The sequence below is a fragment of the Sapajus apella genome, unplaced genomic scaffold, assembly GCF_009761245.1.
Source record: "Sapajus apella isolate SASKATOON/1434 unplaced genomic scaffold, GSC_monkey_1.0 scaffold105, whole genome shotgun sequence".
Lineage (NCBI taxonomy): Eukaryota > Metazoa > Chordata > Mammalia > Primates > Cebidae > Sapajus > Sapajus apella.
The window spans coordinates 2,539,469-2,563,703 of NW_022437045.1; the positions used below are offsets into that span (position 1 = coordinate 2,539,469).

The 24,235-nt window shown below is 38.2% G+C and overlaps 1 protein-coding gene and 1 long non-coding RNA gene across 10 annotated transcripts in view; both read right to left on the reverse strand.

Moving 5' to 3' along the window:
- Positions 1–24,235, reverse strand: part of SCAF8 (SR-related CTD associated factor 8) — a 250,670-nt gene that overhangs the window by 213,443 nt on the left and 12,992 nt on the right. The gene's annotated exons all lie outside the window — the stretch shown is intronic.
- Positions 3,250–24,031, reverse strand: LOC116536898. The gene is made up of 3 exons (XR_004262858.1): positions 23,784–24,031; positions 20,147–20,149; positions 3,250–3,263 (listed from the first exon to the last, which is right to left on the reverse strand). It is a non-coding gene; the product is annotated as an uncharacterized LOC116536898 (long non-coding RNA).

Consider the following 24,235-nt stretch of genomic DNA (forward strand, 5'->3'; position numbering starts at 1 on the left):
TCACTGCCACAGGGCCTTTAAAATAAGGCTTGTTTCCTCTATTTGGAATACTCTCTACCAGGGTCTTTCCACTAGTTAATACATACCCATCCATCTTAAAGCATCACCTAATGAGGAACGGCTTCCCAACCTCCCCAACCAGATCAATAATACCTCTTGTGCTATCATTTATAATACTTTTGAGGCATTCATTGCTGCAATCTAATGTTTACTTGTAGGGTTATTTAACTAATACGTACTTGATTTTTAGTCAAGTATTAAATAACCCTACAGGTAAACTCTTATTAAGTTAAATTGCATTAAAGGAACTTACGTCCTTTGTCTCTTCTTGTCACAGGGTGATGCTGACTGACAAGAAGAGACAAAGGACCTAAGTTCCTTTAACACAATTTAATTTAATAAGAGTTTAAGGTCAGGCACAGTGGGTTCCACTTGTGATCCCAGCACTTTGGGAGGCCAAAGCAGGTGGATCAATTGAGGCCAGGAGTTTGAGACCAGTGTGGCCAACATGGCGAAACCCCATCTCTACTAAAAATATAAAAATTAGCCAGGTGTGGGGGTACACATCTGTAATCCCAGTTAATTAGGAAGCTGAAGCACAAGAATTGCTTGAACTTGGGAGATGGAGGTTTCAGTGAGCCTACGCCACCGCACTCCAGCATGGGTGACAGAACGAGGCTTTGTCTCAAAAAACAACAACAAAAAAGTTTAACCAAAGACTAACTGCTGCCCAAGTGGAAATTAATCCTGGTAGAAGTGCAAACATGCTTCCCCATTAAGTTCCCATAAAGGCACCCATCTGTTCATAACGGTTGACAAGGATTAGGATCCCATCACGTACTAAGAACTTTTTTTTTTAGACAGGGTCTCGCTTTGTCACCCAGGCTGGAGTGCTACTGTGGCACAAGCACAGCTCACAGCAGCCTTGATCTCCCAGGCTCAACTGATCCTCCTACCTCAACCTTCCAAGTAGTTGGGGCTGTAGGCACAGACCACCACACTCGACTTTGTGTGTGTGTCATGAATGTATAAAATTTATGTAGATACTAGTTTAGTTTATCATTTACAACTATAACATACATAGCGCCATTCACAGGAAAGAGAAACATAAAGATGTGGTATTAATCATAACTGCAAAAAACTAACTTCTAGTATAATAATTTTATAGCCACCTTCTGGTGCTTTGCAGGGAGTCCAAGTGTGAGCATCCACTTAAAATGCCATGTGATATTACCATTTCTGCATGAGCAGTTCCTCTCTCTAGCAAACTGAATATCACAGTAAAAAAATGATCTCTTGCAGTTCTTGAGAATTTTTCATTGTGTTTAGTGCAGTAACATAAACCTTGAATGCCACCACAGACCCATGTGAAGTGGCACTAGTGATGCTGAAGGTGATTTCAAGAAGCAGAGAAAAGTCACGACAAGAAAAGTGCTGAATTGCTTGATATGTACAGTAGGTTGAGGTCTTCAGCAGCAGTTGTCCACCTTTTCAAGATAAATGAATCCAGCATAAGGACCATTGTCAAAAAAGAAAAGGAAATTCATGAAGCTGTCACTGCAGCTACCCCAGAAGGTGAAACACCTCCAACTTTTTCTGAAATACCTTTCTACTTTGTATTGAAAATGCAGCCTCTGTGTGGGTACAGAATTGTTATAAGAAAGGCATATGTACAGACTCTAATATCATTAGAGAAAAAGCTAAGTCATCATATGATACCTTAAAGCAAAAGGGAGATGAAAGGTCTAAAGCTGGAGAATTTAATGCCAGCAAGGATTGCTTGATCATTTTAAGATAACAGGAGAAGGTCAGGTATGGTGGCTCGTGCCTATAATCCCAGTAGTTTGGGAGGCCAAGGCAGGAGGATCACTTGATTCCAGGAGTTCAAAACTAGCCTGGGCAACATGGTGAGACCGCATTTCTCTAAAACATAGAAAAAATATTAGCTGGCATGCTGGCCAGTGCCTGTAGTCCCAGCTACAGGCTAAGGTGTGAGGATCACTTGAACCCAGGAGGCAGAGATGGCAGTGAGCTATGATTGTGCCACTGCACTCCAGCCTGGGTGACAGAGTGAAACCCCTATCAAAAGAAAGAGAGAAAGAGAGAGGGAGAGATAGAGAAAGACAGAGAGAAACAGAGAAAGTAAAGAAAGGAAGGAGAGAAAGAAAAGACAGAGAAAGAGAGAGAAGAAAACAGGAGAAGCAGCTTCTGCCAACCAAGAGGGAACAGGCAATTTCCCAGACATCATTAAGAATTTGGCTGGGCATGGTGGCTCACACCTGTAATCCCAGCACTTTGGGAGGTGGAGGCCGGCAGATCACAAAGTCAAGAATTCATTACCAGCCTGGCCAGCATGGTGAAACCTCTACTAAAAGTGCAAAAATTAGCTGGGCCTGTAATTCTAGCTACTCAGGAGGCTGAGGCATGAGAATTGCTTGAACCAGGACCTGGGAGGCAGAGGTTGCAGTGAGCCAAGACTGCACCACTGCACTCCAACCTGGGCTATAGAGCAAGACTCCATCTCAAAAAAAAAAAAAAAAAAAAAAAAAGAATTTAAGAATGTCGTTGAGGAAAATGGGTATCTCCTTGAACAGATTTTTGCAGATGAAAGTACCCTATTCTGGAAACACACACACACACACACACACACACACACACACACACACACACAGAGAGAGAGAGAGAGAGAGAGAGAGAGAGAGAGAGAGAGAGAGAACCATTTTTGTTAAAGAAGAGAGGCAATCACCAGGATTTAAGGCAGGAAGGGATAGGCTAACTCTACTGTTTGTGCAAATGCAGTCAGGTTTATAATCCGGACTGCCCTTTCTATAAGGCTGCTAACCTGAGCCTTGATAGGAAGATAAGCACTGGCTACCAGTCTTTTGGTTGTACAGCAGGAAAGCCTGGGCGAGAACACTTTTTTTGGACTGGTTCCATCAATGCTTTGTCCCTGAAGTCAAGAAGTACCTTGCCAGTAAGGAACTGCCTTTTAAAATTCTTTTCATACTGGACAATGCCCCTGACCACCCAGAGCTCCAAAAGTTCAACAATGAAGGCATCAAAGTAGTCTACGTGCCCCCAAACAAGACATTTCTAATTCAGCCTCTAGATCAGGGGGTCATAAGGATCTTTGAGGCTCATTATATACTGTACTCTATAAAAAGGATTGTCAATGCTGTGGAAGAGAACCCTAATAGAACATCATAGAGTCTGGAAGTATTACACCAGTGAAGATGCCACCATTGCCACACACACACAAAAAGCTGTGAAAACCACGAAGCACAAGGCAATAAATTTCTGCTGGGCAAAACATTGTCCAGATGTTGTCCATGACTTCATAGGATTTATAATAGAGCCAATCAAGGAAATCATGAAATTGTGGATACAGCAAAAACAAAAAAGCTGGAGGGAGGTGAAGGATTTTAGGATATGAATCTTGGAGAAATTCAAGAGCTAACATATCACATCAAAGGAATTAACAGAAGACAACTTGATGGACAAGAGTGCTTCCAAACCAGTGCCAGATGGTCAGGAAGAAGCAGAAGAAGCAGTGCCAGAAAATAAATCTACTTTAGACAATCTAGCAGAAGGGTTACAATTATTCAAGACTGCTTTTGATTTATTTTTAGAACACAAACCCTCCTATGGCACAAGCACTGAAATTAAAGCCAACAATGGAAGGATTGGTACCATGGTATAGAAACATTTTTAGAGAAATAAAAAAGCAAAAAAGTCAGACAGAAATTATGATTTCTGTGAAGTTACACTGAGTGTGTCTGCCTCTCCTGCCTGCCCTTCTACCTCCTCCACCTCTTCTGTCTCTGCCACCCCTGAGACAGCAAGACCAATCACTCCTCTCCCCCTTCCTCAGCTACTCAACATGAAAACAATGAGGGTAAAGATCTTTATGATGACCTACTTCTACTTAATCAATAAATATACTTCCTCTTACTCATAATTTTCTTAATACCATTTTCTTTTCTCTGACTTTAACACAGTATACAATACATATACAAAATATGTGTTAATTAACTGTTTATGCTATTGGTAAGGTTTCTGGTCAACAGTAGTCTATTATTATTTGGGAAAGAGTCAAAAGTTATATGATTTTCAACTACCCAGGGGGTTCATGCCCCTAAACCTCCAGTTTTTCAAGGGTCAGCATACATATGCTTCCAATTAATTATTTCTCTAGAGTCTCCAAAATGGAACTTGTTAAATATGATAATCAGAAAACATTATTTCATCTAATTCTTCTTCACTGAATGCCCTTACTAAAATTTAATACGAATTCCTCAATTTTAAAGAAGGTTGATAAAAATTTCTCCTAGAACAGTGTCTTTTACTGACCCTATTAAAGAAATAGTCTACTTAAATTCAGAAATGAGAGAGTGATTCAGTTAGTTAGTGCTTACTTTTTGTCAAAGATGTATGATTTAACATGTTTCCTGCTTTCTTTCGTTGGCTTCTAGAGATCTTGCTGATATGTTTATTCTACTAATCTGAACACACATTTCTAATGTCTACTGACATCTATTTCTCTGCTATATTTAACTAGTTTCGTTGTATACAAAAATAAACTGTTTTCTATTGTGTTTCATTTTGTTAATTAAGCTGTTTCATGGTTCTTTTTAAATCGGTTGGAGTGTAAGTTTATTCAACATTTACTGAACTAATGTGAACCTAGCACATGACTTCGGAAGCACTTTGTCATCGTGTAGTTTCCAAGTAACTTCGTCCAAAATTTAGGTGTTTATACAGTCCACTACTGCTCAATCCCAAGCATCAAACTTAATCCTCCAAAGACCTCCACCTGATAGTGCTGGTGGTAGAGTGTTGAGCGTAGCTGTCTTCCAAGGAACTCCATCAAAGATCATGTGTTAAAAATTTTATGAATGACACTAAACTAACAATTAGTACTTTGGAAAAAGAATGATGATGATGATGCTGGCCCATTAGAAGCTTTTAATGAACTTCTTTAAAAAATGTACATAGAGACTATATCTAACTTCTTTACAAGACAATGTCTGGTACACAAAAAATATTGAATAATCTACCTTCATTATCCAACTGATAATTTATTAATACTGCACACTGCTACTGGTAACTACCAAGTTTCATTCCAATTCTCATTCTAATCAGATATGTTAACTTGCCTCCAAGAATTGGGAATGTTATTCTCTTCATATTCTCAAAATCTAATCCAGGACAGAAAACAAATCATGGTTTTACACTGAAAAATGCTGAAAAAGAATGAAAGCTAATTCTGGGACCTTTCTTTTCCTTTGCCTGCTGGCTCCCAACTCTATGCTTGGGTGAGAAGACCATGGCTACACACTCGGCTTGGGCTCTCCTGCTACCCAGTGTTCTCTATAGGTTTCCATCTTACGAGTCTACTTGGGAGCTGGCTCCCTGCTGCCATGTTTCCCAAAGACTTAAGTGGCTGTTGATCCCAGTTAGTTTGTTCCATCATATTCTACCTTTTCTAGGGCTACTGGTCCCTGCTGTGCTTTACTCACTCTGAACTCTGCTTCCTAAAGTTCATTCGCCACATATGCCATGTTCTAATATTATCTAATGTCAAATGACCATACCCTTTACTTGTGTGCAAACTCTCTATGCTCATCTGACCTCGGGGATTGAAATAAATGACCAGTCCTCACCTGTCCTTTCCTTTGGCAACTCAATACTTGATTTCAATTAAGATATACTAAACAAGAGCCTTGGTTTTCAGTCTAATTAATTCATTCTTCATGTTTCAACTTCCATCAGGTACATTTAAGAATGTTTCTTAAACTTGCAAAATTTTAAATTGTAGGCACCACAGCAAATGCATATTTTTAATGTGAAGACTTTTCAGTCAAATCAATTTCTGATTTGAATTAAGGAATCTAAACTGAGATGGCTGCTCCATCACAAAACTTATCTTTAATCAAGCTCTTAAAAGCATTCATCAATTAGGTCCCGGATCAGCAAACTTTTTCTGAAAAGGGCCAGATAGTAACCACTTTAGCCTTTGCAAGTCATATTGTCTCTGTCACAACTATTCAGCTCTTCCCTTTGTAGCAGGAAAACAGCCATAAATAATTTGTGTATGAATTGGCACAGTGTGTTCCAATAAAACTTACTTACAAAACCAGGCCAACCCCTGGATTCTCAATCCTACAGATATGAGGTTTGTTTCTGTTTTAGATGTAAGCACTGCAATTCTCACATCCCTGGAGAGTACCTTTATTTATGTCCTTCCCTCCTCTATGCACTAAACTCATTATTCAAAATCCAAAATTTAACAAAATGTTGTACTTCATGTTTGTTATTTTAAGTTTCTTCACTTCAAAAATTTTAGTGCCTTTCCCAATTTTAGCAATATTAAATGAATCAGTACACTGACCCTGAGGAGCCTAATAGCTTATGTTCAGTTATATCCCAGAGAACCATCAACATCTTGCTTATGTACAGGTTGCTGGTTTTATGATCAATGGAATTAACCTGACACGTGAATCTAAAATAACTAAATGTAATCAATTCAATCCATCTTTTTTGAGACGGAATTTCGCTCTTGTTATCCAGGCTGTAGTGCAATGGCGCGATCTCGGCTCACCGCAACCTCCGCCTTCCGGGTTCAAGCAATTCTCCTGCCTCCGTCTCCCAAGTAGCTGGGACTACAGGCTGCGCCACCAAGCCCAGCTAATTTTTGTATTTTTAGTAGAGACGGGGTTTCACCATGTTGACCAGGATGGTCTCAATCTCTTGACCTCGTGATCGACCTGCCTCGGCCTCCCAAAGTGCTGGGATTATAGGCGTGAGCCACCGCACTCGGCCTCAATCCATCTTTCTTAACAACGGTCCTTCAAGCCCTTGAGAGTACTGACTAAAATCTCCCAAATGTCCAAAATCAAAAACTTCATAAAAGTTTCTGCAACCAACACAATCTTGATACTTTGAATTCAAGACAGCATGCTAACCAGATTTTTTCTTCCTCTTATTAGGAGAACAATAAAGAATGCAAGAAAAGAAAGGCATAAAAATTCAATGAAAAGCAGAATGAGGCAGGGAGAAGAATCAGAGATATCACAAACTTCCAGGAAATGCGAATGTGATAAAAAGGTTGGTAAATTATGAAATAAAAAGGAAACCATAAGCTACAATACACACAAGAAAATATAACCAAGGAGGAAAATACTTTGTCCTAGAGAAATCCATAGTCTCACCACCCAAAATCAAGGGATTAGAGGGCAGGAATGACACAAGTGAACTAGTAAATCACCTGCTATTGCAAAAAATCAATAATGCCTAAAACTGACCAATCCAGAAACAGCAATATAAAATTATTATTCAGTTATATGAAGATAACCAGCAGAACTAAAATGTTAAGAATTAAAACTACACTACAGATATTTGAATTATCAAATAAAATCCCTTATTTTGTAATCAGAAGTATCGCTACATTTGTAAGTGATAGTAATGAAACTTCCAAAGCCTCAAGGTGAAATATTTGTATTATAAATAAAAATGTAGTTTGCAAAAGACATTAAAAGGAAATATACAAAATGATCATTGATTTTGTTAGAACAGCTTTTGTAGGCAGAATTCTAAGATGGCTCCCAAGACTTCTACCCGATGGTGGTACACACCCTGTATAATCCCCTATATATATCGACCCATCCTTCAGTATGGGTGGGACCTATGAATATGATGGGACAGTCACTCCTATAACTACTGTAGTAGACCAGAGATGGGACCAATGGCTACTAGGATATGAGGGTAGCCACTAGAAACTGAGAGTAACCTGTGGCCCACAGCCAATAAACCAAAAAAGAGACCTCAGTCCTATAACCATAAGGACCTGAATTCAGCTAACAGCCTAAATGAATTTAGGAGAGCCCAAGTTTCTCAAACGAGAGCCCAGCCCATAGCCTACAGCCAGTAAACAAAAAAAAGAGACCTTAGTCCTATAACCATAATGACCTGAATTCAGTTAACAGGCTAAATGAATTTAAAAGAGGGCCGCAAGTTTCAAATGAGAGCCCAGCCCTTGATAACACCACTATCACCCAGCTGAGACCATCAGCAAAAGACCCAACTAACCAATCCTGACATATGGAAATTGTGAAACAAATATATGCTGTTTTCAGCCACAAGCTAAGTTTGTGACAATCTGTTAAACAGCAATAGAAAACTAATAAAGAACAAATATGTGAATGCATTTTTTTATTTTCTAGTATGTGTATAAAGTTTTCATATTTTGTGAAACATTCTATTAATAATTCAAAGTAGAAATTAAATTTAAAAACTATTTTTCTGCTTTTTCCTAAGTTTGTAAGTGAAAATAAAAATGCAATATTTTGTATATAGGAGTAAAAATACATTAACAGATTTGTTTCACTAATAAACTGATTTCACTAATAAATGTGACCAAAGTACAGAAACTTCAGAAATAACAGCAGCAAATTTCATATTAAGAAAAGCATGTTCTAAAATAATATGACAAATAGTGACTTTTATAGTCTCCTAAAACTACTTTCAAAATTTTTTCTTCCTAAGGTTTTTAAAGTAAATTTCTTTATAAAAAATATTTAAAATAAAACTTTAAATATAAGCTTTGGTTAACTTCTACTGACATAGTGATATTCTTGAGTGATCAGAATTTTTAAAAGCCAAAAGGAGATGTTACAGACATACTGAGAGAACTCTCCCAGATCAGGATTTTGATAAATGCCAAGCTCCTCCCTTTTATATTAAAAAAAAGTGCCAATCTGAAAACTTCCAAAGTGTTTCTTTTCTTTTTTCTTGGAAAAGGAGTCTCACTCTGTCACCCAGGCTGCAGTGGTGCAATCTCAGCTCACTGCAACCTCCACTGGGGTTCAAGCAATTCTCCTGCCTCAGCCTCCTGAGCACATGGAATTACAGGTGCCCACCACTATGCTCAGCAAATTTTTGTAGTTTTAGTAGACACAAGGTTTCACTATGTTGGCCAGGCTGGTCTCAGACTCCCAACCTGAGGAGATCTGCCTGCCTCAGCCTCCCAACAAAGTGTTTCAAAAGCATCTTTGAACAAAGTAGACCACATGTAACTGGAAACAAAGCACAAAAAAATCTGAAATGTTATACCTAATAACCTGCTATCAAATATAAGAAATAATCTTTTATTTTAAGAAAAATGTTTAGAACCAAGCACAATGGCTCACACCTATAAATCCCAACATGACTCTGGGAGGCCAAGATGAGAGGATCGCTAGAGGCCAGGAGGCCTGTGCAACGTAGCAAGACCCTGTCTCTATAAAAATTTTAAAAAATACCTACAGGACATGGAGTGCATGCCTGTAGTCCCACTTGAACCCAAGAGTCCAAGGATGCAGTGAGCTTTTATCATGCCATTGCACTTCAGCCTGGGTGATAGAGCAAGACCATCTTCAAAAAAATTTTATAAATATTCTTAGAACTTTTTTGTGGTATAAAATATTTTATTATTAAAAAAATTGGAAAATACAAAAATGCACAAAGAAAAAATATAAACTATCTATAATCCCACAATTCATCATTCATTCAAAATATGTTCATTAGCACTAGGCCTCTGTTACGAAACTTAGCCTGCTTTTAGAGACAGGCAATATTCTAATAAACTAACAGACACATTTAGCAGAGTGTAATTAAGTATACAATAAAGATAAAAGTGGTGAAGAGTGTACGATACTATGTATCTCTCTCAGAATTTCAATCCAGAACCCTTTTTTTAAAAAGTGTAAGACATTACAAGGGGAAGTAATGTTTATCTTTCCTAAAGTTATAAGCCTGAAATATGCAAACATCTGTCTAGTAAGCTTAAATCTATCTAATCTTTGTAGGGGAGAAAAAAGAAATCCTCTAATTAATTTTAAAAAAAAGAAAAGAAAATGAGCCAGAATTTTTTTTTTTTAAGACAGAGTCTCGCTCTGCTGCCCAGGTTGGAGTGCGGTGGCACCATCTCGGTTCACTGCAGTCTCCACCACCCAGGTTAAAATGATTCTCCCACCACAGCCTCCCAAGTAGCCGCGATTACAGGCATGCACCACCACACCTGGCTAATTTTTAAAATTTTTTTGGTAAAGATGAGTTTTCACCATGTTGGCTAGGCTGGTCTCGACCTCCTGACTTCAAGTGATCTGCCCACCTTGGCCTCCCAAAGTGCTGGGATTACAGGCATAAGCCACCATGCCCAGCTCAGAATTTGATTTTTTAAAGTGCTTATAAAATTATTATGATATCTGCAGATACTAACATGAACACAAACAATTTTTTTTAAGATTATTATGACAAAACCAAATGCTTATATGCTTTCTAATTATCTTTCCCTATGGGCTACAACTATTTTCACATAAATAACCTTTTATATCATTAACCAGGATATATCATTTATCAAGCATGACAACTGTCTAGGATTAACATTACAGTTTTGAATACTGTTAAAGAAGAGATTTATTTTTGAAACTTAGTTTAAAAACTGCTTTGAAACAAAGAAAAATTGTAATCAACTCTCCCCCACAAAACCAAAAGCTTATCAGCATAAGTCCTCTAATTCAACACACAAAATTGCACATCCTTTCTAAACCCTTGGAATAGAGGGAGTTAAAAATACTCTAAAAAAGGTACATAGGCTTTAAAGTGCAAGCCAACATAGAGTAAACCAAACCACAAGGCCTTGCTCTCTCACTGATGACAACCCAAAACCCCCAATTTAAGACAAAAAACAACTACCTGAGTAATGTGAAAGCAAAACAGCAGGCAAACTGGAAACTAGAGTCAAACCTGAAAAACGACCAATGAAAGCTAAGGAGGGGGGTGGCTGTGTGTGGGAGCTGAGGAAATGTCATAGCGTTTCGTATCATCTATGATGTCCCAGCTTTGATCTCAGTGCTGGCAGAATACAGAAGAGTGTAGCCAACACTAGTGGAAAAAACACTAGAAGAAACCCCATTCAGCTAGAATACTAGGAAAAAGGGCTCCTCCATGCTACAGAGGAGGAGGAGGGAAGAAAAAAAAAATTTCCCCTTCTCCCTTTTTTCACCTGGCCTAGCCAAGGGTTCGAAGGCAGACCCTATTACCACACTGGCACCTAAAATCTCAAGAAGATCCATCTGTGGCTAACGGAACAGGAAACGGGGGTCTCTATTATCCAAAGAAGAAGTGCAGGAGTTCCTATTTTTCTTTTTTACTACTTCATTCTGAAGGCTGAGCTTGGAAAGAAACTATGACTTTTTGGCCAGAGAAACAGGGAAAAAGAACACTGGCAATTGGAGAATGAATGGGAATCCTAGAGTCAGAGAAGAAGATTCCCTAATTTTGCTTATGAACTAAGTCCTGGGCTCATCCTGAAATTATGCCTGCATGAAAAAGACCCAAAGAAGCACAGCAAAGACTCTGAGAACTACAGTCCATGCACACCACGGCCCAATTCCTAGACTAACGCTTGTGTGGAACGTGTACTGTGCGCAACTCAAGAGAAGAAATGCTTTGAGAACTGACCCGACACTGGAACCACCACAAAAAAGCAAGACAGAACTTGCATCCTGAAGTTAACCATGTTGACTGACTGATCAACAAAAATCAGCATCCTTCAGAGAATTCTGATGAAGTCTTATAACATAATATTAAAAATGTTACTAGCATGTAAGTGAAACTTGGCCAGGCACAGTGGCTCACACCTGTAATCCCAGCACTTTGGAAGGCCAAGTGTCTGCCTGAGACCAGGATTAGAAGACCAGCCTGGGTAACACGATGAAACCCCGTCTTTACCAAAAATACAAAAAATTATCAAGGAGTGGTGACACACACCCATGGTCTCAGCTACTCAGGAGGCTGAGGTGGGAGGATCGCTTGAGCCTTAGAGGCAGAGGTTGCAGTGACCCAAGATCACACCACTGTACTCCAGCCTGGTTGACAGAGTAAGACCTCATCTCAAAAAAAAAAAAAAAGTGAAACTTACTTCACACACCCACGCACACACACACACACCCTCCATGAATCTGTCCACTGCTCAAGGAAAAAGACAATTAACAAATGCCAATCCCAACGTGACACAGACGTTGGAGTTATCAAACATTTTAAAGCAATTATAATCATCCAGTGGTGTACTCAAATGTGTATGTCTGTGTGTGCACACACATACAGATACACAGATCTATCCATCTTTCTACCTATCCATCCTATCTTTCCATTCATCCACCCATTTTGACTTTGACTTTACATACTGATAATCTTCAATAAATAGCAGCCAATAAAAGTATTTTTTTCATATCTTCCACAATGCACAGTTACATATTAGGTATTCAAATATATGATGATGTGACTTAGATACAGTAGTTTAATACAAGGTAAAGGTAATCAGGCAACGAAATATGAGCTAGCAAAAGAAATTTATCCAGTTTTCTTATACCAAACTTCACTTGGACAAAGTAGATTAATTTTACTCAAAAAAGTAGAATGCCGGCCGAGCACAGTGGCTCACACCTGCAATCCCAGAACTTTGGGAGGCCAAGGCCAGTGGATCACGAGGTCAGGAGGTAGAGACCATCCTAGCCAATATGATGAAACCTTGTCCCTACTAAAATACAAAAAATTAGGCAGGCGTAGTGGCGCACACCTGCAGTCCCAGGTACTCAGGAGGCTTAGGCAGAGGAATCACTTGAACCCGGGAGGCAGAGATTGCAGTGAGCCAAGATCATGCCACTGGACTCCAGCCTGGCAACAGAGCAAGACTTCGTCTCAAAAAAAAAAAAAAAAAAGGCAGAATGCCAAAGCCATGGCTGATAATAAACATTTCTCTTAATTTTTCCCCCAGGACTTTACTTTTGACAAGTTTTGTAATCCATAATCCCAGCACTTTGAGAGGCTGAGGCAGGCAGATCACTTGAGGACAGGAGTTTGAGACCAGACTGGCAAACATGGCAAACCCCCATCTCTAGTAAAAATAAAAACTAGCTGGGTGTGGTGGCGTGCATCTGTAGTCCCAGCTACTCAGAAGGACTGCTTGAACCTAGGAGATGGAGGTTGCACCACTGCACTCCAGCCTGGGCAACAGAGCAAGACTTCATCTCAAAAAAAAAAAAAAAAAAAAAAAAAAACCAAGCAAAAAACCTTCGTTTTACTTATTTATTGAGACAGGGCCTCACTCTGTCACCTAGGCTGCAGTGCGGTGGAGCAAACTCAGCTCACTGCAACCTCTGTCTCCCAGGCTCAAACGATCCACCTTAGCCTCCTGAGTAGCTAAGACTACAGGAATGCATCACCATGTCCAGCTAATTTTTGTATTTTTTTGTAGAGACGGATTTACCATGTTGCCTAGGCTGGTCTTGAACTCCTGAACTCAAGCGATCTGCCCTCCTCAGCCTCCCAAAATGCTGGGGGTACAGATGTGAGCCACCACACCTGGCCTAAAGAAGATATTTCAATGCAGCAGTATGTTTCACTCTGAAATAATCCCCAATTTCATTTGTAACAGTATAAAATAATCACCTTTGTATGCAATGTATAAATTTGGGAGTTACTCAAATAGTTTTATCATCAAGGTATAATCAACTAAAACCAACTAAACAATTGGGGAATACAAAACCAAATTCAACTGATTAACAGTTCAAAGCTAAATGGTAAACAGGCCAAGTCAACATTCCTGTAACTACTGAACACTGGCACTATATTCCACCCTTTAAGTACAAAAAATAACATGAAGACCCTCACTTCACTACCAATCTACTGAGGTAGAGACTGAGAGTGATATACACACTATTAATATAGCGGCTTCTCAAACTTCTGAAATTGTCCCAATTCACTAATGATCTCAAAGATCTCTAAAATGTAATCACAGGTAATTTTGCAGAGACACTAACTCAAAATGTATGTGTTAAACTTAACTATTAGTGACAAAGCACCTTTGTTATTCTCTCCTTACACTCCTATATGCATTTAACAGAGAAATAATACCTTTTACAAAAGTGGTATTTCAAATCTGGGGGATCTAGGAGGACCTCAAACTTTTCCTCATTAACACAAGATCTGATGACATAATTTAGTGTCAAAATAAAAATACCGGGGAGGGATGTGTGAGTGAAATAAACATCCAGTTAGAAACTACAAGGACAAAGTTAAATAAGAAAATCTAAGTGAAGTAGGCTGATTGGGAAAAGACCACTCCAGTTACAGCTATGATTTCGCTTCCACACTATTTCCATTTATAACATACTCATCAATAAAACTCTCTTTACAAACAGTGATTTACAAAAAGGCAAAAGGTGGGTATTTCCTAATGGAAATGCATTAGAATTTCAACAGAACTCTGTGCTTTCCTACTAGAAAATCACTGAGTTCCTAAACCAACAGACACACAAATGGAAATATATAATGCATAGCTCTGCATATAGTAGATCTCCCTGTTTCACAGCATCATTTATATGCAATGTATATAAAAAGCATATTTATTTATTTATTTATAGTCTTATGAAATAATCTTATTAATAGTCTTAAATTCACAACTCAGGAACCCGTACGGTTGAAGGCAAGCAAGGGTAAACTGAAAGGATTTTGGAAATACAAAGTAATTCAAGCAAAATCACTATAAAACTAGTAATAATAAAAATTAATCTAATAATCTGGGCTAGACACAGTGGCTCATGCCTGTAATCCCAGCACTTTGGGAGGGTGAGGGGGGGAGGGTCACTTGAGGTCAGGAGTTCAAGACCAGCCTGGACAACATGACAAAACCCCATCTTTACTTAAAATAAATTAGCTGGGTATAGTGACGTACATCTGTAGCCCCAGCTACTCAGGAGGCTGAGGCGCGAGAATCACTTGAACCCAGGAGGTGGAGGTTGCACTGAGCTGAGATCACAACACTACATTCCAGCCTGGGTGACAGAGCGAGACTCTGTCTAAAAAAAATAACAATAATAATAATCTAATAATCTAAACTATCTAGTTCTACCATATGAACTAGAGAAAAAGAGAATAGTAAATTAGGAGTCAATTAAAAACTGACTATAACAAACCAAAGGAGAAGTGATGAGGATAAGGACTAAAGTGTTAACACAGGGAATAAAAAGAACAAGAAGGATGCAAAATATGTATTTTTTAAAAAAATAATTCATTACATTTCATGACTGACAAAGATATAGATGAAAGAGAAGCATTTAAGATAATTCCAAGTTTTCAACTCTGAGTATTTATGAACATGATTTTACTACTGATAGAAACAGAAGTCTAAAAGTAAGAAGTCTGTGGAGGAAACGTTAAGTTTAGACATGAGGTGACAAGATGATTTCAGATGCACATGTACACAAAACACCTCTTTTGAATCCCAAAAGAGAAAATTTAAAAATACAAGTAATTTCTGAAGAGATAATAGTTGAAAAGATAATAAATACCAAAAACTAAATAACAAAGGGAGAATAAGTAGAAGAGCCTACAGGGCCTAAGGGTTCAGAAATGAGACTAACCAACACAAAAATCTGAAAGAGACAGACAGCTGCATGAGAAAAAAGATAAAAACAGTACTATGCTTTTCATCTGTGAGGTCCAATGTCAATTATTAAGCACTATCATAACTGTTTTTGCTATTAGAATATAGCCTGATACAACTGATATTTACTATTTCCATTTTACAAATGTATTAAATTAGGTTAAGTGACTTAACTAAATTCAAACTGGTTGTAAGTTATGGAACTGTCTCTCAAACCCAGTTCTTCTCACTACCCAGGCACTCAGATGTGGTCTAGTTTCCAAACACAACAAAAAGTTCACTAGCTAGCAACTAACATCTACAGTTGAATCACTGAATCAGACGGATGAGTGTGGTGACACACCATTTAACAGCACCAATCTAATAACCAAGAAGACTTTAAAAACAAAATATTATAAAGTGTTTCAGTCTACTGATCAAGTAACAGCTAAATAGACTAACTTCCCCTTTTTCCTAATGGCTAAGATATACACTGTTTGGGTTTAGAGAAAATATTACAAAACAATATGGAGAACAGCACAGTGGCTCATGCATATAAACTCTGTGGGAGGCCGAGAGGGGAGGATCACTTGAGCCAGGAGTTCAAGGCTATAGTGAGCTATGATCATGCCACTGCACTCCAGCCTGTGTGACAGAATGAGAGTCTGACTCAAATTAATAATAGTAATTATAAGGTAATAAACAATCACCATAAAAAAATCAAACTATTAAAAGGTCTCGTTCACTGCACCCTATCCACCTGCTGCTTTCTTCAGAAAGAACCACTGTTAAACGGCTGGTAGGCCACCTTCCAGAGTCTTCTATATACATCTTTCTTTGCAAATATGTATGTATATTATAAATATGTACATTGTATACATATGTATATATATAAAATAGACACTTTATACATTCTTTTTTTGTTGTTTTTTTGAGGTGGAGTCTCGCTCTTTCTCCCAGGGTGGAGGGAAGTGGCACGATCTCGGCTCACTGCAACCTCTGCCCCTTGGGTTCAAGTGATTCTTCTGCCTCAGCCTCCCAAGTAGCTGGAATTACAGGAGTCCGCCACCACGCCTGGCTCATTTTTTAAAATTTTATTTATTTATTTTTTGAGACAAGAGTTTTGCTCTGTCATCCAGGCTGGAGTGCAATGGCACAATCTCAGCTCACTACAGCCTCCGCCTCCTGGATTCAAGCAATTCTCCTGCCTCAGCTTCCCAAGTAACTGGGATTACAGGCATGCACCACCACATCCAACTAATTTTTGTATCTTTTAGTAGAGACAGGGTTTGCCACGTTGGTCCCAAACTCTCAACCTCAGGTGATCCGTCTGCCTCAGCCTCCCAAAGTGCTGGAATTATAAGAGTGAGCCAATGCGCCTAGTCTACTTTACATATTCTGGTTTAAAAAAAAAAAAAAAAACAAAAAACTGTCCTCCTTATTACTGCTTAAAACTGACATTCTCAAAAGCCTTGCTGTAATAAAACAATGAAATTGTTTTACATGATGATAAGTAATAATATTAGTCCAAAAGACTGGCCAAGTGTGGTGGCATGTGACTGTAATCCCTGCTACTCAGAAGGCTGAGGCAGAATTGCTTAAACCTAGGAGGCAGAGGAGGTAGTGAGCCAAGATCACATCCTGCACTCTAGTCTGGGTAACAGAGTGAGACTCCATTACAAAAATATAAAGAAGCAAAATAGATTACAGTCTGTATTTTATAACTGTCTGCTGTTCAAAAGTCTTGTTCAACTATTTTCCCAACTTGAAACATGCTGAACATAATCTAGCACGTTCTTTACAACTCATAATCTGTGTAACTTTTACCCACCATTAAATTATGTTATAATATGAAGATACTTTCCAGGGCAACAGAGATATCCACAATGACACTACATGTTCCCCAGCTGCAGCCTCTTTAAAAAGAAAAAAAAAAAAAAAAAAAAAAGGCCGGGCACAGTGGCTCATGCCTGTAATCCCAGCACTTTGCGAGGCCGAGGCGGGCGGATCACAAGGTCAAGAGATGGAGACCATGATGAAACCCCATCTCTACTAAAAAATACAGAAATTAGCTGGGCGTCGTGGCACGCTGCTGTGGTCCCAGCTACTTGGGAGGCTGAGGCAGGAGAATTGCCTGAACCCAGGAGGCAGAGGTTGCAGTGAGCTGAGATCGCGCCACTGCACTCCAGCCTGGCGCCTGGCAACAGAACAAGACTCTGTCTCAAAAAAAAAAAAAAAAAAAAAGAAAGAAAAATTTCTTAGTGTTCCCTAGCAGTAGAATAAAAGTTGTTTAGCTTTCCAAATATTTATAAAATTATTAGATTTTTAAATATTCAAACCAACTTACAGGTAGTCAGGATATATACCATTATCTTTATTTTTTTTTAAAGAGGCAAAGAAAAGATTAATTAGAAAGCTTGTTTATAAGAATTAGTATGTAAGGGATCCTGAAGTTCATCTTATGTAATCTCATCTTCTAAATGATAAAACCACCATCTCCTTCCTTGCGGCCAACTGTCGTCTGTCACGTTACTTTACAGCAACCATATTAATTTTGTAGCCTTTTCAGGCTTTAAAAGGCCTCTACTGGGAACCTTCAGAACAGTAGTTTGCAAAAATCTACATGTAGTAGTCACAAAGTAGCCATCATTGTTAAGATGTGAAAATTGGAAATATACTACAGATACATTAAGGATACAGACTTAGAGGATAATCACACTCCTCTCTTAAAAATAAAGTACAAAATACATGAGCTTGGGACTCAAAGTTTTCTGTTGCTGGAGTAGGCCAAGTGCAAACTACTGTCACTGTGCAATACCTCCTTACCAAGGAAAGCGTATTTTCTTTGGCACCCTATTCTATGAGCAGGAGACAAGCAGCACAGTAGTACGGTCCTTATTCTGTACCAGAGTTAACATGGAACATTAATAATCTATTAAGAATCACCAACTCCCACTCCTATTCTCCCTCCACCAAACATAAATACTATGGAAATCACACCGAAAAAATCCATAGTGAAAATAATAAAAACAGCAGTAAACAGACAAAGAGGATATAAATATGTTCTAATTTGGCCACTATGTGCACCTAGTAACGGTGTGACTGAACAAGCTTCGTCATTTCTAAATCTTGATTCCTCATCTGTAAAATGAGTATTTCAAATCTAAAATTTGTTATTTTTAGAAATCAGGTTTAAGCATGAAAGTTAACAAGGAACCCAATTATAGAACCATAACTAGCTATTCCTATAGCTACAAATGCATAACATGTTTGTGATAACTTTTAGCCACCCCATTCTAAAATCAAAGAAAACAGAAATGATTCTACATGGGAGAATATAAAATACAAAAACACACAGGTGTATATATGACAATAACTTCATTTTAATTTTCCTGGGATCCACATAGTCCATCTTCCTTTATTTTCAATTCATTCCCATGTCTTTTGTAAACATCAAAATGAAAATCTAAGTTACCTCCTTTTAATTTAGTACTATTAACAATAAAATGGCCAAAATGAGAACAAGAAATAGAATAATTCATTTATAAAGCTTTTCGCAAAAATAATCCCAAAATTGTAGTAGCTGGAAGTTCACAAATAAATATGGCTTCTGTTTCTAATGATACAGCCTTTTTTGTTTTTTTTTGGAGACAGAGGCTCGCTCTGTTGCCAGGTGCCAGGTTGGAGTGCAGAGGCACAAGCTCGGCTCACTGCAACCTCTGCCTCCCAGGTTTAAGTAATGCTCCTGCCTCAGCCTCCCAAGTAGCTGAGACTATAGGCGCCATAATTCCATGTGCAAAATGCTTGCAGTAGTCTTAAAACAAAGAATTATGTAACTAAGATTAAATAACATGCTAAATAATATGAGTGAGCTTAATGTCAAGAAATTCTAATAAAATCTCAAACAAAATTTGAATCCTTAATTTTATTCACAGGCCATTTGATTTACTACTTAAGTTTTGTTTTTTTTCTTTCTTCTTTGCCCTTCTCCTGATTGTAATACTACTTAAGTTTTAATTACACACAAGAACATCTGGTTGCATAGGCAGAATTTAAAATCAAGTGTATTTCATGCAGAGTTGCCTCATTTAGTTTTTTTTTTTTTTTTGAGACAGATTCTCACTCTGTTGCCCAGGCTGGAGTGCAATGGCACGATCCTGACTTACTGCAACCTCCGCCTCTTGGGTTCAAGTGCTTCTCCTGCCTCAGCCTCCTGAGTAGCTGGGATTACAGGCACATGCCACCACGCCCAGCTAATTTTTGTACTTTTTTTTTTTTTTTTTTTTTTAAGGAGAGATGGGGTTTTACCATGTTGGTCAGGGTGGTCTTGAACCCTCGACCTCATGATTCCCCTGCCTCGACCTCCCAAAGTGTTGGAATTACAGGCGTACGCCACAACGCCCAGCCCAGAGTCACTTTTAAATGTCTTATACTCACAAACCCAACATGATAGGGATGGGGGAAAAGGAGGGAGGGATGGAGGACAAACCTGAGGATGAAAAGATTCTACAAGATTTTCCTCTAGGCTTGCTTATCTTCTTTCCCTATATTATCACCCTAAACAACTATACTATCCCTTAATCTTCATTTCTAGTCTGTTTTCTCCTGGTGCCCAACCTACATATCTAGCTAGGTATCTCCACCTTGATGTTCCACTGACAACAAACATTCAAGATGTACAAACTACTGTACTTAACAAAACAGTAACAATAACAGTCTTTGGATGGTTGAGATAAAGGTGATTTTAACCCTCCTTCCAAAGACAGGATCTTTTATTCTTAGTAGGATTTTTAAAACAAGATCCCCCATCCACTCTATCCCCCCAAATTATCCTTCTCCTAAATCTTTCTCTCCCTGACTTGCCCATCTTGGTGACCGGTACCATACCCTTAAATCAACCTAGTCACTTAAACCAAAGCCCTGGCAACACCCATCTTCCTCGTATCCAGCTCCCTATTGCTACTAAGCATCTACTGCAATCATCCTTCCTCTTCTCCCTATTGGTATTACTTGAATTGAGCCCCTCATCTTCTTTACACTAATCTAACCTTCCTATCCCAAACACATTCCGCCATTGCCCTTCCCTGCTCCACAAAGATGCTAATCATTTTTCTAAAACAAATATAAAGCTCGTGCTTTCATTTAAAGCCCTTCAGACTCTCAACTCCCTTTTAATTTAGGAGGTCCTATGCATGGTATATAAAGGTCCTGCATCAGAAAACCCAGGCTTAATTCTCCAATCACTCCTCCCTACCCTATCCCCTACCCAAAGTTGCAATTTCCTTGAAAATGAGCTTTTATGTTTTGCACACAATGCCTCCACCCTTTCTACCGAATATATCACAGTGCACACAGTAGAATGTACACAGAGTAGAGTCTCCACCCTTTCTACTATATACATCAGTCAACACAGTAAAACGTACAGAGTATAACCTCCACCCTTTCTACTGTATACATCACAGTGTACACAGTAGAATGTACACAGGGTATACATAGGTGACATCACTACTCTTCATACCATATGCTCATCACATTACTTTTCATCACATTCCCAGCCCCACCCCATCCGAAAGAGCTTTCTGAGGAAAAGGCTGTGTAGGTGTCTAATGTAGCAGACTACCCTGCAGAATGGCTGACAGACGGCAAGTAAGTAACAAAGCTCAAACAACCAGCAACTTTCCGTGCACTCTTTCCAACCACCAGTTGCTGTTATTATTAAAACCTTCATAGGCTATTATTATAATACAGTAATCTGAAAACTGTTTTGTAACTAAAATGAAAAAAACTGACAATTCTGTAGGACTAGCAAAATAAGAGATTTTATTCATAGGCCTTCACCCACAGGATTATTTGGAATTAATAAATTGTTACAGCTCTAAGAGGCCTGAGCCATCTAATAAATCAATAAATCAAAGTACTGATTAGGAAATTTTGCACAAGAATGATGCTGCAGTCTCTAACCAACTCCTTTAGGATTTTACTATTCGGCTAAGTTGCTCACAACTTTCATTCTTGAAACTGCCACCAAAACAGAGACAGGAATCTAAAAAACTTCTGTATTATCTTATAAAATGAGAAGAATTTGGAATGTCTTGTTTAACAGGAACTGCTATAAAAATTAAAACCTTACTTCTTGGTGTTAAAAAAGCCAAAGATATTAAGAATCCTTACAAAAACAAATTTAAAAACCAATCATAGAAATCATTTTAGAAAAAAAAAAAAAAGAGTAACATGGTAAAAATCCATCTTGACAATTTTTTTTCAAAGGTGTTGACATTTAGCCAGACACAAGATGGATAATCTGCAAACAATTCTTGAACTTCTATTAACGTTTAGTAAATAAATACTAGTCCTATTAGTAAACTTCGTCCCTATTTTAAGAAAACCATGTAAGCAACTATATCCACAACGGCTCTCAACTTTGGATAGAAATCGTTCTCATTCTCATTTATTCATTAAAGCCTTTTACGTATGTGAATAATATTTTTTAAAGGTTCTATACTTCACATGTACTTAGCACTAAATTTTGTTTGCCCCAATTAGTGCAGTTTTATTTTATTGTCTTTCTTTAGTGAGTTAGTGCAGCAAAATACATTGAAATTATGACTAAGAACCACTTTCAAATACATATTACACTTCACAAAAATGGAAGAGATGGAAAGCAATGAGCTAACCTTTTAAAATTTTGCCCCCTTTGCTGAATTTTTTAAAATCAACATTCCCAACAAGAATGTCTGCAATTAAAATGTAAACAACTTTCAGTAAATGTCACTAAATGAGGAAAAACAAACACGCATTTCCAGTACTCCTCTCTCTCTCTCTCTCTCTCTCTCTCTTTTTCATTTGGTCTGTTTTGAACACTGTCGAATTCTAGAGCCTGAAATAGTATCTGCACGTGGTTAATGCACAGAAAATTTGTTGAAAGAATATTTCCACCAGACAACTTTTCGAGTTGTTTTGCTCTGTTTTTGATGTTAAAATAAGCACTATAAGGCCTTTATGAGCTGTACTGTTCTGTCAACTATAATTCTTATTTTGAAGTAGCATGGTATTAATCAAGTTCTCGGGTTTCTAAGTTTACTACTGGGCCCAGCAAAGTATGGCCTTTGGCCTATTTTTGCAGGCCCTCAAACTAAGGATGGTACATACATACTTGGGGTTTTTTGTTTTGAGACAGGGTCTCACTCTGTCATCCAGGCTGGAGTGTAGCAGCACAATCGCAGCTCAATGCAACCTCCACCTCCCTAGATCAAGCAATTTTCTCAAGTAGCTGCGACTACAGACATTCATCACCATGCCCAGCTAACTTTTTTGTATTAATATTTTTTGTAGAGACATATTGTTTCACTACATTGCCCAGGCTGGTCTGGAACTCCCGAGCTCAAGCGATCAGCCTGCCTCAGCCTCCCAAAGTGCTGGGATTACAGGCATAAGCCACCACACTCAACTCGATGGTTCTGTATTTTAAGCTTTGTAAAAGACAAAGTAGAATATATAAAGAGGCCCACAAAACCTAAAATATTTACTGTCTAATCCTCTACAAAGTTTGCTGCCCACTGGACTGGAGATTCCACTCACAAGAGAATAAAATGTACTCTGAATACACACTTTCTTTCACCTATCAGTAGAATCTGCACTACTGGATCTTTTAACTAAATCCTTCTCCACATTTAAACATCTGAATTTTGGAATGTTACCTGAAGAATGTTAAATAAATACTTTGCTGTTTTGGTTTTGTATCAGAGCATAAGTAGTTATGACGTTGAAGCTTTGAAAAAGAAAGTTAAATTATCTTTAATGTTTCACATACTAAAAAAATAAAGATGAAAAAGGAAAAAAGTCAAAATAGAATACAAATAGAAAAACTTTAATCTAATTGTATTTCGAATTAACAGCAAAACCACTTTGAGGGAAGAAAACTAACCAAGAAATGTTTGTACATAGTATTTTAACTACATGTCCTTAACAGAAACAAAAAATGTATTATAAACAAATATTAAACTCTAATTAATAGGTTTGTTTTCAGATATATGCTTCAGTAATTCTGAAATTACTTTCTTTGTATTTCAAGAATGAGCAAATAATAAGTAAACATATTGTAGATAACAAAAGCAAGGTATCTTGCTGTCAAAGAAAGAAATTACAGATTTGGAAAGAAGGAAGACTAGAATGAACCCTACCGTGTTTGACTGGAATTGAAGATATTATGATCAATCATGGCTTTTTAGATACACAGATACAAAATAGATGAGAAACAGAGAATGTATGTATACATATAATTCTATCTATTGACACACACACACACACACACACACACCTGGAAAAATGGCTGATTCCTGGGCTGGGGTGGGAGTATTTTATAACACTAGAAAATAAGAGAACTCAAAAAGTAATGAGCACTTGTCAAAAGGACAAAGAAGATGGCTTGCCTAGTCAAAACTGAGACAAAGTCTAAGGATAACTCAATGAATTAAAAAAAAAAAAAACCATGAGTATGGCTGGATGCGGTGGCTCACACCTATAATCCCAGCGCTTTTGGAGGCCAAGGTGGGTGGATCACTTGAGGCCAGGAGTTCAAGGTCAGCCTGGCCAACATGACAAAACCTCAACTCTACTAAAAAAAAAAAAATCAGCCAGACATGGTGGTTCACACCTGTAGCCCCAGCTAGTCAGGAGGCTGAGGCACGAGAATCGCTTGAACCTGGGAGGTGGATGCTGCAGTGAACCAAGATCACGCCACAGTACTCTAGCCTAGGTGGCTGAGCGAGA